Below are 14,235 nucleotides of genomic sequence, written 5' to 3' on the forward strand. Positions count from 1 at the left end.
TTCCATTAGTTGGGGTTTCATGGATCGTCTTTTAGTAATAGTAAGTTGGGATAGGTCAGCAAAAATTTGATAATTGTATCCATGAAAATTAAGTTCCTTTTTTTCTCTTGCAGCAATTAGTATTTGTTCTTTCGTTCTGTAATAATGACATTTTGTGATTATATCATGTGGGGGTCCATCTTTCTTTTAGGCTGTGAGGGCTCTGTGTACTCTGTCCAGTTCTAAACGTTCAATAGGGATATCTGGCTTTAGTTCTTGTAATAGAGCAGTAATAGTAGATTGCAGGTCTGTCACAGTTTCAGGTATTCCCCTTATGCGCAAGTTTGAACGTCTGGCTCTATTTTCGTAATCTTCTAGCTTAGTTTGAAGTATTAAATTCTCTTTTTTTAATTGTTCCAATTCTGTTATATTTTCTTGGGTTGTAATTTCAATTTCATCCATTTTTATTTCTAAGGCTGCGGTGCGGTTTCCCAGCTCTCTTATTTCTTTGGTTAGGCTTTTTGTTATTTGGTCTGAGGTTTGTTTTAAAGCCTTATGAAGCATCTTTTCAAATTGTAATAATATTACTGGGGATACTGAGGAGGCTTGTGGAGAAGTTTGTGAGAGGATTTGTTCTGTATCTGACTCAAATGGAGAGTCTTGCTGTGACATTTTCTGTCTGTGAGAGCGCCCTGATGCTGTATCTTGTGAGGTGACTGGAGCTGCTTCAGCTGCAGTGAGTGCCTGTGAGCTCTTTGTGAGGTGATTTTTATTTCTGCCACGGTTTCCTCCCAGTACCATATTTCCTGCCCAAACTTTCACAGTTTGTTCCCAGGGGCAAAAAGGTTCAAATGGATACCTTTTGAGCCTGCAGGCTCCGCTTTGTCCTTCTCTTCTCTCCTCAGCGGTGTGGAGCTCTAACAATGTATGTCTGCTCCGCTAGGCTCCGCCTCCTGCTCCCCCCCACTGAGTCTTTTCATACGCTGTCAAACATTTCTTTATATATAGATACATTTTCATCAATGGAGGAGCCAAGGCACTGTGAATATTTCATGGTCTAAAGTATTGATTTCCAAACTGTGGCCGGGGGCCGGATGCAGCCCTTTGCTTGCTTTTATCCGGCCCTTGGGGCACTATTTCATCCACTAATACTACTGACATGGCATAATTGAATAAGTAAAGGGATGGTTGGCACTTAGGATAAAATCCAAAAAATAGTATTCCTTTATTAAAGGGGTTGTAAACCCTCATGTTTTTTCACCTTAATGCATCCTATGCATTAAGGTGAAAAAAAACACCTGGCAGTGACTGGCCCCCCAGGCCCCCCCATTTTACTTACCTGAGCCCTGGAACTTCATCCAATGGGGACACACTCTTCCTCTGCCCGGGGTTCTCAGCTCTTGATTGAATAGTTTGATAGCAGCGCAGCCATTAGCTCCCGCTGCTGTCAATCAAATCCAATGACGTGGGCGCCGGGGGCAGGGCCGAGTCCGTCATTCGGCAGCTATGGACGCCGAATGATGGACTTGGGAGCGCGCCTGCAAGCGATGTCCTGGGGGTTATCTGATGTGGGGAGCTGCCGCGAGAGCCGCCGAGGGACCCCAGAAGACGGTGTTCGGGGCCACTCTGTGCAAAACGATAAGTATGACATGTTTGTTATTTGTTTTTAAAAATAAACAAAGCTTTGCAATCACTTTAAAAAGACATGTACAGCACTGCAAAAACAGCCATGACCAAGGACTAACGTGTGAACTGCATAGGATGTTTTTATAGCATTGTACATGTATTTCAATAAAGGAATACTATTTTTTGGATGTCATCCTGAGTGCTGACCACCCCTTTCCTTATTCTGGTACGTTGAAGGTGTCGGCAGCCTCGAGGTCTGCACACTGAGCAGAGCTGTTATGTGGGAAGATTGTAGCACCTACAAAACTTTTTTTTCCCCAATAGGGCATAATCCCAACCACTGACACCAATGAAGCGGCACAATTCCTCCCAAAGACACCAACAATGGGGCCCAGTGACGCCAGCGATGGGGCACAATTCCTCCCAATGACACCAACAATGGAGTCTTGTAGAGTAGGAGAATTATCGCTTTATCCCTGGAGTTAATCCTCTTTTTAATGCATGCCAATATTCTGTTTGCTTTGCTTGCAGCAGCTTAGCATTGCATGCCATTGCTGAGCCTATCATCTACTAGATTCCCCCAGAGCTTCTCCCCCCTGTGTATAGATCGCATTCATATTTTTGCCACCCAAATGCATTATTTTACATTTTTCCACATTAAACCTCATTTGCCATGTAGTTGCCCACCCCATTAATTTGTTCAGATCTTCTTGCAAGGTTTCCACATCCTGAGAAAAAGTTATTGCCCTGCTTAGCATAGTATCATCTGCAAAAACAGAGATTGAGCTGTTTATCCAATCTTCCAGGTCGTTTATGAATTAATTAAATAGGATTGGTCCCAGAACAGAACCCTTGGGGACCCCACTTTCCACCCCGGACCATTCCATGCATTGGCCATTAATCACTATCCTCTGTGTGTACATGGGAGTGGGAGGGTTCAAAAAAAGTTTTCTGGGAGGGCGGAGAGTTACGCGTTTTGGTGTCACTTTCATTTTTAATTTAATTACATTTTTTATATTTAGATTTTTTTCACTTAACCTATAGCTGTCACATAGGGGTTAAGTAGCCACCTATGTGACAGCATTTTTAATGATAGGTTCTCTTTAATGAGACATCAGGAGTCTATCAGATTCCTAATATCTTCCCTTCATTCCATGGAAGCTAATGAAGATCACACTGTTGGAAAGTGACAGCAGAAATGGGATCATTAACTGGGGAAAGTGACATCAGAAACTGGAAGTGATATAGGCCTTTTTCACATGGACGTTCCGATTGGGTCCACCTGTCAGTCTTTCAGGCGGACCCGATCGGAGCATCTATTTTTCCCTATTGAGCGATGGATCTCAGCAGACGTCTCAGCAGATGTGTCTGCTGACATCTGCCTGCATCCAATCCCATCCGGTCCGCTAAAAACAGACGAAAGGTAACTGTTCCCTATCCGTCCAGTGGATTGGATCGGATGACAGTCAGATGAAAATGGACAGGTTGTCCATTTCCATCCGACCGCCCCATAGAGAACATCGGGCTGTGACCATGTCCGTTCTGCATCAGCAGAGCAGTTACAGACCTGTCATCCACCTGCTCAGCGGGGATCAGCGAAGCGATCCCCTGCTGAACAGGCGTATCCGCTGCCGGTGTCCACCCTGTGTGAAAGGGGCCAAAACCTTTGTCGCTTCTGAGTTCTTACGAGATAGGGAAGATCAACTAATTAGAGGGAGTACAAGCCACCTCAGTGCTCACAGCCTATAATTGGAAAATGGAGAAGCAGCAGCAGACAAATACGGTCATTACTCTGCCCTCTACTTCCCTCAACATGTACTTGTCAGCACATGTGCATATAGCTGACTTGGAGAACAGACCCTCCCTCGCCTAATCTGAGTTCTATTGTACATGGGTTTACCATAGGCTAATGGCAAGACAATTTAAGGAGCTTACATTCATTTTTTTCATGTTATATTTTCCTAGCAATCAGACTTAAGCTGACCATGTTTATAAATGTATCTGTAAAAAAGACTTTCCATTCTCCATGTCATGACAAGGAACGTAAAGCTATGAATGTAACCCAATCATGATGGGTTTAGAAGCACTAGCTGGGCAGTCAAGTGTCTCTGGATATAGTATTGACAGTTATGGCTTTGGTGCTCATGATCTTTTCTTGAGTAATCACACCAAAGCTGATGGGCAGCCATATATCTCAGTTATCTGGGGGACACTCTGAGCTTTCACAGAATGAATCTGAGAATGCAGAAAGTCGAACAGATAATGCGTTTTACTTATACTGTTCAAAGTTAAATATTTATTTTCTATTTAAATGACTTTCTTGTATGGTCTTTTAAATGAAACTTTCAATACCAGTCTATGATACTTTCCGGTTTAAGTGAAATTCTTCCTAGCCTTGGATAACACTGATGAATTGATACAGCAGAGAGCTCATGGTCTTTCCGATCATTTCTTATTTCAGTGAGTTTTATGGTTATTCCTGTTCTGTGTACTGAAGTGTAGAGCTAGTAATAACTTATCCAGACACACAGTCATAATACTTTTTTGTTATTGAACATCTATAAAGTCTTGCTCTGCAGCTAATGGGAAACTGGACAAATGAATAAATTCTAATTGGTCACTGGTGAAATTGTGGGGGTGTTTGTAAAGAACACAAGGAGCAAAATGTTTGTTCTTGTCTATTTTTTTTAATAAGCTTCAGGAAAAACAAGGGATCTGATATGATGCATTCAGTTTTCCGACATAGAAAATAATTGAATTAAGGACCAATAAATACTTAAAATAAGCTGTCATGTGGAAATTACTTACCAACAACACCTTTTTTCACTTACTGTGAAAGCGTATGTAAGCTCTAACAACGAACTTATCATATTTACTTCTGCTTGAGAGGTTTAAAGTTATATTAAAACTTTGTGTTATACTTACCTGCTCTGTGCAGTGGTTTTGCACAGAGTATCACCAATATTTTTCTTTTCGGGTCTATGCGTCTATAAGACGCATAGAGGTGTGCCTTGACCCTGCCCCCTCCTGATTGGCTCACTGGCTGTAATTGACAGCAGTGGGAGCCAATGAACTCCCACTCCTGTCTTAGCCAAAGAGGAGGGAGAGTCCCCATACAGCCGAGGTTATCGCTGCACAAAGAAGATTTTTTACCTTCAAGTATAGAATTCATGAAGGTAAAAAAAACCTTCAGCCTTTAGAACTGCTTTCATTTACCATTGGAAGCATTTTGTTACATATGTTTGAAAAGTGCAAAACATACCTCCTGATCCTACTAAAATTAGAGTCAGCTTTAAATTCCTGTGCCTATCTTTGTGACCTACAAGTTATCTCCTGGATAGTTATGGAGTTGAAGAAAGGGGGGGTGTTCTGTAGGCCTGAAAAAATACTGCAGAATGAAAACTAATGAAGTTACCACATGTAAGGACTGGTATTCTGTAATGCATTAAACTAATGCCCCGTACAAGCGATCGGACTTTCCGACAACAAAGCCGTGGATTTTTGTTCGAAGGATGTTGGCTCCAACTTGTCTTGCATACACACGGTCACACAAATGTTGGCCAACAATTATGAACATAGTGACGTACAAGACATACGTAATATCTCCATTATGAACGCTAGTTATATCTCTGGCTTGTACTTGATTCCGAGCATGTGTGGACTTTTGTCCGATGGACTTGTGTACACACGATCGGAAAGTCTGACAACAAACATTTGTTGGCGGAAAATTTGAGAACCTGCTAGCCAACATTTGTTGGCTGAAAGTCCGACAACAAATGTTCGATGGAGCATACACACGGTCGGACTTTCCGCCAACAGGCTCACATCCAACACTTGTTGGCGGAAAATCCGATTGTGTGTATGGGGCATTAGATTCTTGGGTTTAGGAACTTTAATGATTTTTGGTCAGGTCAGATTTAGCAGCATCAGCATGCATTAGTTGATTAGGTAAGTAATAAGTAATAAGTCATTACCAAATGTTAATTGTTTTAATTTTATTTTTAAATTTTTTTAAAGAATCAATTTTTTTAGTTAATGTATTATTTTTTTAATGTTGCAGTGCCACTGCAGCCTGAAGATGGCAGGTTAAAGGCTTATATACCGTATATATAAAAAACAGTGCTGCGTCACTCCTTTCCAATATAGCCTTTACATCTACACCAGTTATTTAAGTAGACGTATGGCCGAATCTTTTTTGGCTATATTTCTTCTGGAGATCACAGGAGTGCAGTTTGTTCTGACAGTGGGCTAAAGCCCACTGTTGGCTGACGTCACTTATGCCTGGACCAGCAACTGGCTCAGGCTCTCAGCTGTGTCACTGGGAGACTGAGCCAGCCACTCCTTCCCTAGCCCAGCACCCCAGTGAGCACTGGAGGGGCAAAGAAGAGAGTCGGTGATTGACAGTTACGGGTCTCTGCTCAGAGCGGAGGGGAGAACTGAGCGATCAGTGGTGTTTGTTCGCTCAGTTCTTAGTGCAGAGGCAGCGGGGGACAGATGCAGTATCGATCCACCTAGGTAAGGTATAAGGTTTTTTTTATCATCCCAAACTTCTCTTTTAATAACACCATACAATATTTAAGTATGATAATAAAAAGCATATAGCATAAAAAACAAGAAAGAAACCAAAAAAATAAAAAATGTCTGTGTATTCTTAATAATCACTCCACTCTATACTGTGCATTTAACAGTCTCTTTGAGGCGTCTTTGTTAGTCCACACCATACTGTGCAGAACACTGTTCTTTTATTCTCTCTCCACCACCACGTGTGCTCAAACACCAGATATGCTCTCACCTTCACTTTTTCACTTTTTGACCTATATGTTCCAACAGGTCAAAATACGCTTGTTTTCACTTAAGGATTTGTTCAGCCTCCAAATCCAGAGGGTGCCTGCAAAAACATTTCCTAAATCCAATTTCACACATACAGTGCCTTGAAAATGGAATCATACCCCCTGAAATTTTCCACATTTTGTTATGTTACAACCAAAAAGGTAAATATATTTTATTGGGATTTTATGTAATAGACCAACACAAAGTGGCTCATAATTGTGAAGTGGAAGGAAAATGATAAATGGTTTTCAAAATTTTTTACAAATAAATATGTGAAAAGTGTGGCGTGCATTTGTATTCAGCCCCCCTGAGTCAATACTTTGTAGAAACACCTTTTGCTGCCATTACAGCTGCAAGACTTTTGGGTATGTCTCTACCAGCTTTGAACATCTAGAGAGTGAACTTTTTGCCCATTCTTCTTTGCAAAATAGCTCAAGCTCTGTCAGATTGGATGGAGAGCGACTGTAAACAGCAATTTTTAAGTCTTGCCACAGATTCGCAATTGGATTTAGGTCTGGACTTTGACTGGGCCATTCTAACACATGCATATTCTTTGATCTAAACCATTTCATTGTAGCTCTGGCTGTATGTTTAGGGTCGCTGTCCTGCTGGAAGTGAACCTCAGTCCAGTCGCAAGTCTTTTGCAGACTCTAATGCCTCCTACATGTAGTCGGATTTTCCGAAGGGAAATGTTCGATGTGAGCTTGTTGTCGGAAATTCCGACCATGTGTATGCTCCATCAGACATTTGCTGTTGGAATTTCCGACAACAAATGTGTGGAGCAGGTTCTCAAATTTTCCAACAAAAAACTTTGTTGTCGGAAATTCCGAGCGTCTGTACACAAGTCTGAGGTACAAAATTCCATACATGCTCAGAATCAAGTACGAGATGGAAGCACTCGGTCTTGTAAAACTAGCGCTCGTAATGGAGGTAGCACATTTGTCACGCGGCAAATTTTTAAATCTTTCAATGCATCGAATTCTCTTATTCTTTATAATGCTGAAATAATGAAGTTGCTTTGCTGCTGATATTCACACACAGGTCTGACAAACTGATTTCTTTATTTTTTCTCGTGATCTCCTGAATAATCTTGTCTACTTTTTTTGCCAGATCTCCAGAATAATGTTTATTATTTTTTTTATAGTGATTTACTTTTTTTTTTTTTTTTTTACCAAGATTTCCTGAATTTTTTTGTTTTTTTTGATAGTGATCTCCATAATATTTTTTGTCGTTTTGTGTGTCAAGTTACCACAACACCATTATTATCTTGTTTTTTTAACCTCAAAGAGGTTGGTTGGTGTTGGTGTCCCTTGTTAATTTGACATTGTATTTTTGAAATGTACCTGCCTACTCACAAACAAACTGTCCTTTTTGAACTAAAACACATAGCCAAGTATTTGTAAAAAAAAAAAAATAGTAACTTATTAGGGGTCATAACAAACTAAAGAGTAAGGCAATGCTGGATAAACTGTTGAAATTGGCAAAGCCTTTGTACCCCAGGGTAGACATCAATTATTTGACAGGCAAAATTGGTAGCCTGAAGAGTCCATTTAATAGGGAGCACAATCCAGTCCAGGACTCAGAGAGATCGGGAGCAGCAGCAGATGACATATATGTCCCCAGGCTGTGGTCTTACAACAGTCTGCGTTTTTTGCCAGGCCAGACCAAACCCAAGCCATCACTCTCTTGACATCCTTCCACGCTTCCTTCCAGGCTGTGGCTGTGGTGTTGGAGTTGTTGCAGGAGGTGGAGGAGGAGTATGGTCCAACACACATACATAACTTTTTTTGTTGAGTTGGCCCCTCACTCTTTATTTAGGGCCTGAAACATGACCTCTTCACAGATGAGGCATTGGCCCTCTTCCATTTCTTTCATCTTACTAGCTGTCATACAGCCAAAGGCCTGCTTGACATTAGGGGTGTTTGTGAGTACCGCAGTAGCCTGCCGAATCAAACATAAATGTCATCTGCTGCTGCTCCTGATCTCATGGAATCCTGGACCTTTTTGCGCTCCCTATTACATGTGCTCCTCAGGCCACCAATTTTGCACCTCAAATAGTTGATGTCTGCCGTGGGAATCACTTGGAGCCACAAACGTCCCAATCCAGGAGGACATTTAAGGCCTAAAATATGTCCTTTGTAGCGATGGTGGAGATGGTAGACATCTTGAAGTGGGCCGACTATGATGGGAAGTATGGACCGTACAACAACTCAAATGTGAGAAAGGCCAAGATCATGGCTAATGTTGTGAAAAGTCTGCAGAAGAATTTTGGGGTACGACGATCCAAGGAGCAATTGAGGAAACGATTCTCAGACCTCAAATTGAGGGAGCAGGATGAGTACAGAAGGGTCAAGAGAGTGCTGCAAAAAAGTAAGTATTTGTCGTGTGTTCCAATTATTATTACTTGCACGCTGCTCCATGTGCTTTTCTTTACTGTTGTACATTTTAAAATGGCGTGGGGACCGTAATCGTCCCTAGCAGTAAACATCGTTCGTTTGATCGTCCATAGTAAACATTGTTTGTTCGACCACTAATACGATTTTTTTGGCAGATGCAGGTTAACTACATTTGTTCAGGCCTATTTGTATGAAAATAAGTTTAGTACATTGTTGTCTAGATGTGTTTGTAACTATAACGAAATAAAACTTGATTCAGTGTAAGGAGAGGACACTCAGCAGCTGTTTACACATCTGGATGCAGGAGCACTAGTGTGGGACACCAGAACAACCTTTTTAGGGTGCCTCACGCAGGTGCTCCAGTGGATACTAGGGGTCTCTCCATCTGTGAAAATTTAATAACAAAAAGGAAAGTATTCCAGATTTAGAAAGGGAAAAAAAACATGTTTTCAGCTCGGAACTCTGCCAAATCAGACAATTGTACGACACTTCCAAGCAATGTTTCATATTCCTATTTCTTGCCTCAATTATCTGTATGCTAAGTATACCTTATTTTCTATTCACATAGGGGAGAAAAGACTCGGGACATCTGAGAACACCACACCTCCTAAAGAAGGGGAAATCCCCACACACCCTGAAGAAGATGTGGAGGGAGAGGTTCAGGAATTGGGCAAAATAGTGACCACAACAGGTCAGTGTCTGAGACTACAACTTAAGGTAATAGATGTATGCCTGCATATTTATAATACATGGTGTTTTTTTTATTTTTAGATGATGTGGATGTTGTGGAAGAAGAAACTCATTTCACTAGTGCAAGTGCACAGATCCTCATCGGTGAGATCATGGTGTGCAATCAGGAATTAGAAAAGATAAAGGAAAACATCAATGATGTTGAAAAAAGACTCCACAACATCATTGATGTTTTAGGCAGAATATAAAACACCCATTTTTTTTTACATTTTGTCGTTATATTTTTTTTTAATTTAAAAAAAGTTTTAAAGTAATTTGAAAGCCAAATTTTGAAGATGCACACAGTGTGTCAACATGTGCTATCTGCCATCATGGGATATCAATGTATGCGTTTTGTGGGTGCAACCCCTTCCTCGCAACTAAAGTAGATGAGAGGATGGGGTTGCACCCCAGAAACAGATCCATTGATCCCCCATGATGGGAGCTAGCGCATGTTGACATTAGGCATGAGATCAGGAGGGAAATCCACATTTTCACTCCCAATTTGTGTGCATCTTCAAAATTTGCCTTTTACAGGGGGGACATCACCCCATCTGATGAAGGCAAGATCAACACAGTTGTGACATACTAATGTCACATATCGCCTTCAATTTATCCATGTTGAACTTTGTAAGTTCCTGAGTTGTGTATGTTATGGTTTTAAGCATGCCTGTTTAACCAAAAAAAGGATATTTCTACTGTCAAACATAAAAATGTTATACACCAAACTTGGTTTGTTAAAAAACCCTTTTCTAACGCACATGTGCATGTGCTTTGAGTAAAATGTTTTATACTCAACAATGTGTGGCTTCTTCTTTCAATGCTCAATACCAGTTTTTGGAGTAAGTTGGTGTAGTTTACAGTGACAATGGGGGTATTTACTAAAGGCAAATCCACTTTGAACCACAAGTGCACTTTCAGTGCACTTGCAGTGCACTTGTAGTGCAAAGTGGATTTGCCTTTAGTAAATAACCCCCACAGTGCTCTAAAATTTGCCCCAATCACGCCACTTTAGGGACGCAAAGCAATTAATTAATGGAGCTGAAAAGGATGATTATTTTTATCATTAATGCATTACATACATTAACAACAAAAACAAGGTGTGTGTGTAGCAGACCCACAACATAATAGTTAGCTGAAGAAGAGATTGTCACCTCATGTATCAAATAAATTAAGTTTGCACTATTGAAGATGTAACAAGCCCCTTTGCTCGCTCGGTTCCACTCTCCCGACACTCCTCTGCAGCTATTGAATCAGACTGCAGATCGCAACATCTGATTGCTCGGTCATCCAATGCTCCGGGATTAGAACTACAGCTCTGTGCCGTTCTAGTCCAATTGTGATAGCTCAGTACAAACACCAGGCAGGCTGTATGTAAGTTCAAACAGGAATATCCTTTATTGCAAAATACAGGCTTTTATACACTCAAAGTGGAAGTGCAGACCTCCTGCTCATATTACTCTAACAATACAGCTGTAACCTAATTAACCTAATTAATGTGAGCTAATTAACTAATCCGTTTAGACAGCCTAGATGACTCAGACATGACCGTTAGGCCAGACTGGCCATCTTGTAGTTCAGAAAATCCAATCAACATTATCACAATCAACATAGACTCTACTTCACACAATAGCAGAGTTAATTAACACAAATAACAATGGGGATCTAATGACTCTTAGATCCCATAGTAGACTTATTTACAATACACATTTTAGCAGACAATAGACAGACAGGTGTTGGAATTTACATCAGCATCTCCTAACAGTATCTGTCCCAGCATTATGAATCAGCCACTATTCCAGTATGGCAAATCCAGGGTCCCCAGAGCCTGTGTGTCCTGGGGGACCAGGACCCTAATCCACAGTAATACCACCTCAAGGGTCCCCAGGCATACAGCTCACAAAGAGCACCGTTCCCCCAAATGCAAGGGCCCCCGATCGATCGGCAAGAGGCTAGCATACAGTCCCCTCCAAAAGTCTCTTTCCCGGCTAGGTCTGTCACATTTCTCCCCTTTCGGCAGGAGACTAACACAGGAGGAGACCCCAGACGGGTTGACTCCGAAGTTAGTCAGTAGTTCCAGTCCTCTAATGCCTGTACCCACACAGTACCCCAAACAAATTGTTCCAAACAAAGCATTACTCACCCAGCCAACCTCTGCCTCTCTCAGAGAACATATCTGCCGCTGGGGAGAGGCCTGGACTGGCCCTTCTCCCTGGAGTCCTTTCTGCCGCTGGAGAGAAGACAGGGTGTCTGGGCTCACTCTGTCATGCTGTTGGGGATCTGGGCCGACTGCCCAGCATCCCTGGAGTATACAGGTGGAGACTGAAGTCCCATCCACCTTCACAGGACATCCATCCTCTGTTAGTTGAGGGCAGAGTCCAGCAGTACTCGGCCCTGTTGCCAGCCCTTCTGCTGGAAACCCCACACCATCTGCTCCGGCTAACTGTTGGGGAGGGACGACTAACACCTCCTCTCCCTTCTCCCCCTGTATCCTGATCTGCTGCTGGGAAGTGACCACCTCCTTCTCACCCTGAGCCTCCGGAACCGCCGCAGGTGTAGGGCAGAGATCTTGGACCCTCTGTCCGGTTGCCAGCGCTTCAGCTGGGGAAGTTCCTTGTGACTTCACAGATACTTCTGTTGGTGCTGGGCAGGGCATAGTGAAGTTTGGCCCTAATAACAGCTCCTCTTCTGCTGGAGGCTCACCAGGTTGTTCTTCCTCAGCAGAAAAGTCTATCAAATCCCCTGTCTCTGCAACTGGTGTCTGGGGATAAAGGTTCACCATCTCCTCTCTGTGGAACCCAGAAGATGCTATCAGTGCTGGGCATAGCACAGTAAAGTTTGGCCCTAATAACAGCTCTTCTTCTGCTGGAAGCTCACCAGATTGTTCTTCCTCAGCAGAAAAGTCTATCAAATCCCCTGTCTCTGCAACTGGTGTCTGGGGATAAAGGTTCATCATCTCCTCTCCGTGGAACCCAGAAGATGCTATCAGTGCTGGGCAGAGGTTAGCAGAGCTCTGCCCTGTTGTCAGCACTTCAGGTTTGGGGACGGCAATCTTCAGATTTTCCACTGCCGATTCTCTGGCATTCTGCTGGACAGGCATATTCCTCCATCCAAGATCATCCAATGAAGAAACAGGTTCATCAAGGTCAGTCAGCACTTGCTGCATCCGCCATAAGACCTCCCCCTCCATAGCTGCGGGTGCAGGTTGGCAAAGCACACCATTACTCTGCCACATTGTCAACTCTTCAGCCAGGATTTCAGAGTTGTCAACTGGTATTTCATGATAGTCCCAGGCAAAGGGAGCACCACCCTGCTGCTGAGCAGAGTCTAACAGCTGTTTGTAGGCTATCTCCAACTCCCATTCCTGAACGGCCAGAAACTCCAAATCTTCCAGTGCCCAGAGCACTTCTGAGACATTCAGTCTCCACTCTCTGTGCTCCATTATTTCCTCCAAACGCCACTCCCGATCACTTCCAAAGTCAGGGTCCCTGGACAGCCTCCAGTATAACAATCCAAGGCCATCATAGTCAAAGCCTTCCGTGGGGCTGTCATCCGCTGTCCATGGGCACACTTGGGCTACATACCACTGGAGGGCTCTGTAGCTCTCGTCCAACCGCATTTCTGCCCGGATCAGCCTGCTTAACTCGGCTGTCCACTCCTGGTTCGGCTGTTCCCCCAAAAACAGCATTCGCACTTCATACTGCGACCAGTACCTCACATGGATGGAGGGGAGAACTTTTCCCTGGTGTCGCTGCTCACGGGCTAGTGCTTCCTTCCAGAGTTCACAGCAGATAGAATCAAACCATCCTAGCAGGACCTGCTCTGATACTGGTCCTTTGTGCTGTATCTCCTCTCGCAACCTCCTTCTGAATTCCTCATCCATGGTGGCTGGTATTTCTCCTCTCCTGCTATCCTGCTACCTTGGATCCAGGTGATGGTTTGGATGTGTTCACGGCAAGGAAGCACGATCCCACCATTCCCTCCACGGCTCTCAAGTAAGTCTTTCAGCGTGACTCTCCTGCAGGCTGGTTTGGAGTGTCCCAGTAACTGGAGAGCAAATCCCACCGCTGCCACCAATGTAACGAGCCCCTTTGCTCGCTCGGTTCCACTCTCCCGACACTCCTCTGCAGCTATTGAATCAGACTGCAGATCACAACGTCTGATTGCTCGGTCATCCAATGCTCCGGGATTAGAACTACAGCTCTGTGCCGTTCTAGTCCAATTGTGATAGCTCAGAACAAACACCAGGCAGGCTGTATGTAAGTTCAAACAGGAATATCCTTTATTGCAAAATACAGGCTTTTATACACTCAAAGTGGAGGTGCAGACCTCCTGCTCATATTACTCTAACAATACAGCTGTAACCTAATTAACCTAATTAACGTGAGCTAATTAACTAATCCCTTTAGACAGCCTAGATGACTCAGACATGACCGTTAGGCCAGACTGGCCGTCTTGTAGTTCAGAAAATCCCATTAACATTATCACAATCAACATAGATTCTTCTTCACACAATAGCAGAGTTAATTAACACAAATAACAATGGGGATCTAATGACTCTTAGATCCCATAGTAGACTTATTTACAATACACATTTTAGCAGACAATAGACAGACAGGTGTTGGAATTTACATCAGCATCTCCTAACAGTATCTGTCCCAGCATTATGAATCAG

Source organism: Aquarana catesbeiana, linkage group LG04 (assembly GCF_042186555.1).
Source record: "Aquarana catesbeiana isolate 2022-GZ linkage group LG04, ASM4218655v1, whole genome shotgun sequence".
Classification (NCBI taxonomy): domain Eukaryota; kingdom Metazoa; phylum Chordata; class Amphibia; order Anura; family Ranidae; genus Aquarana; species Aquarana catesbeiana.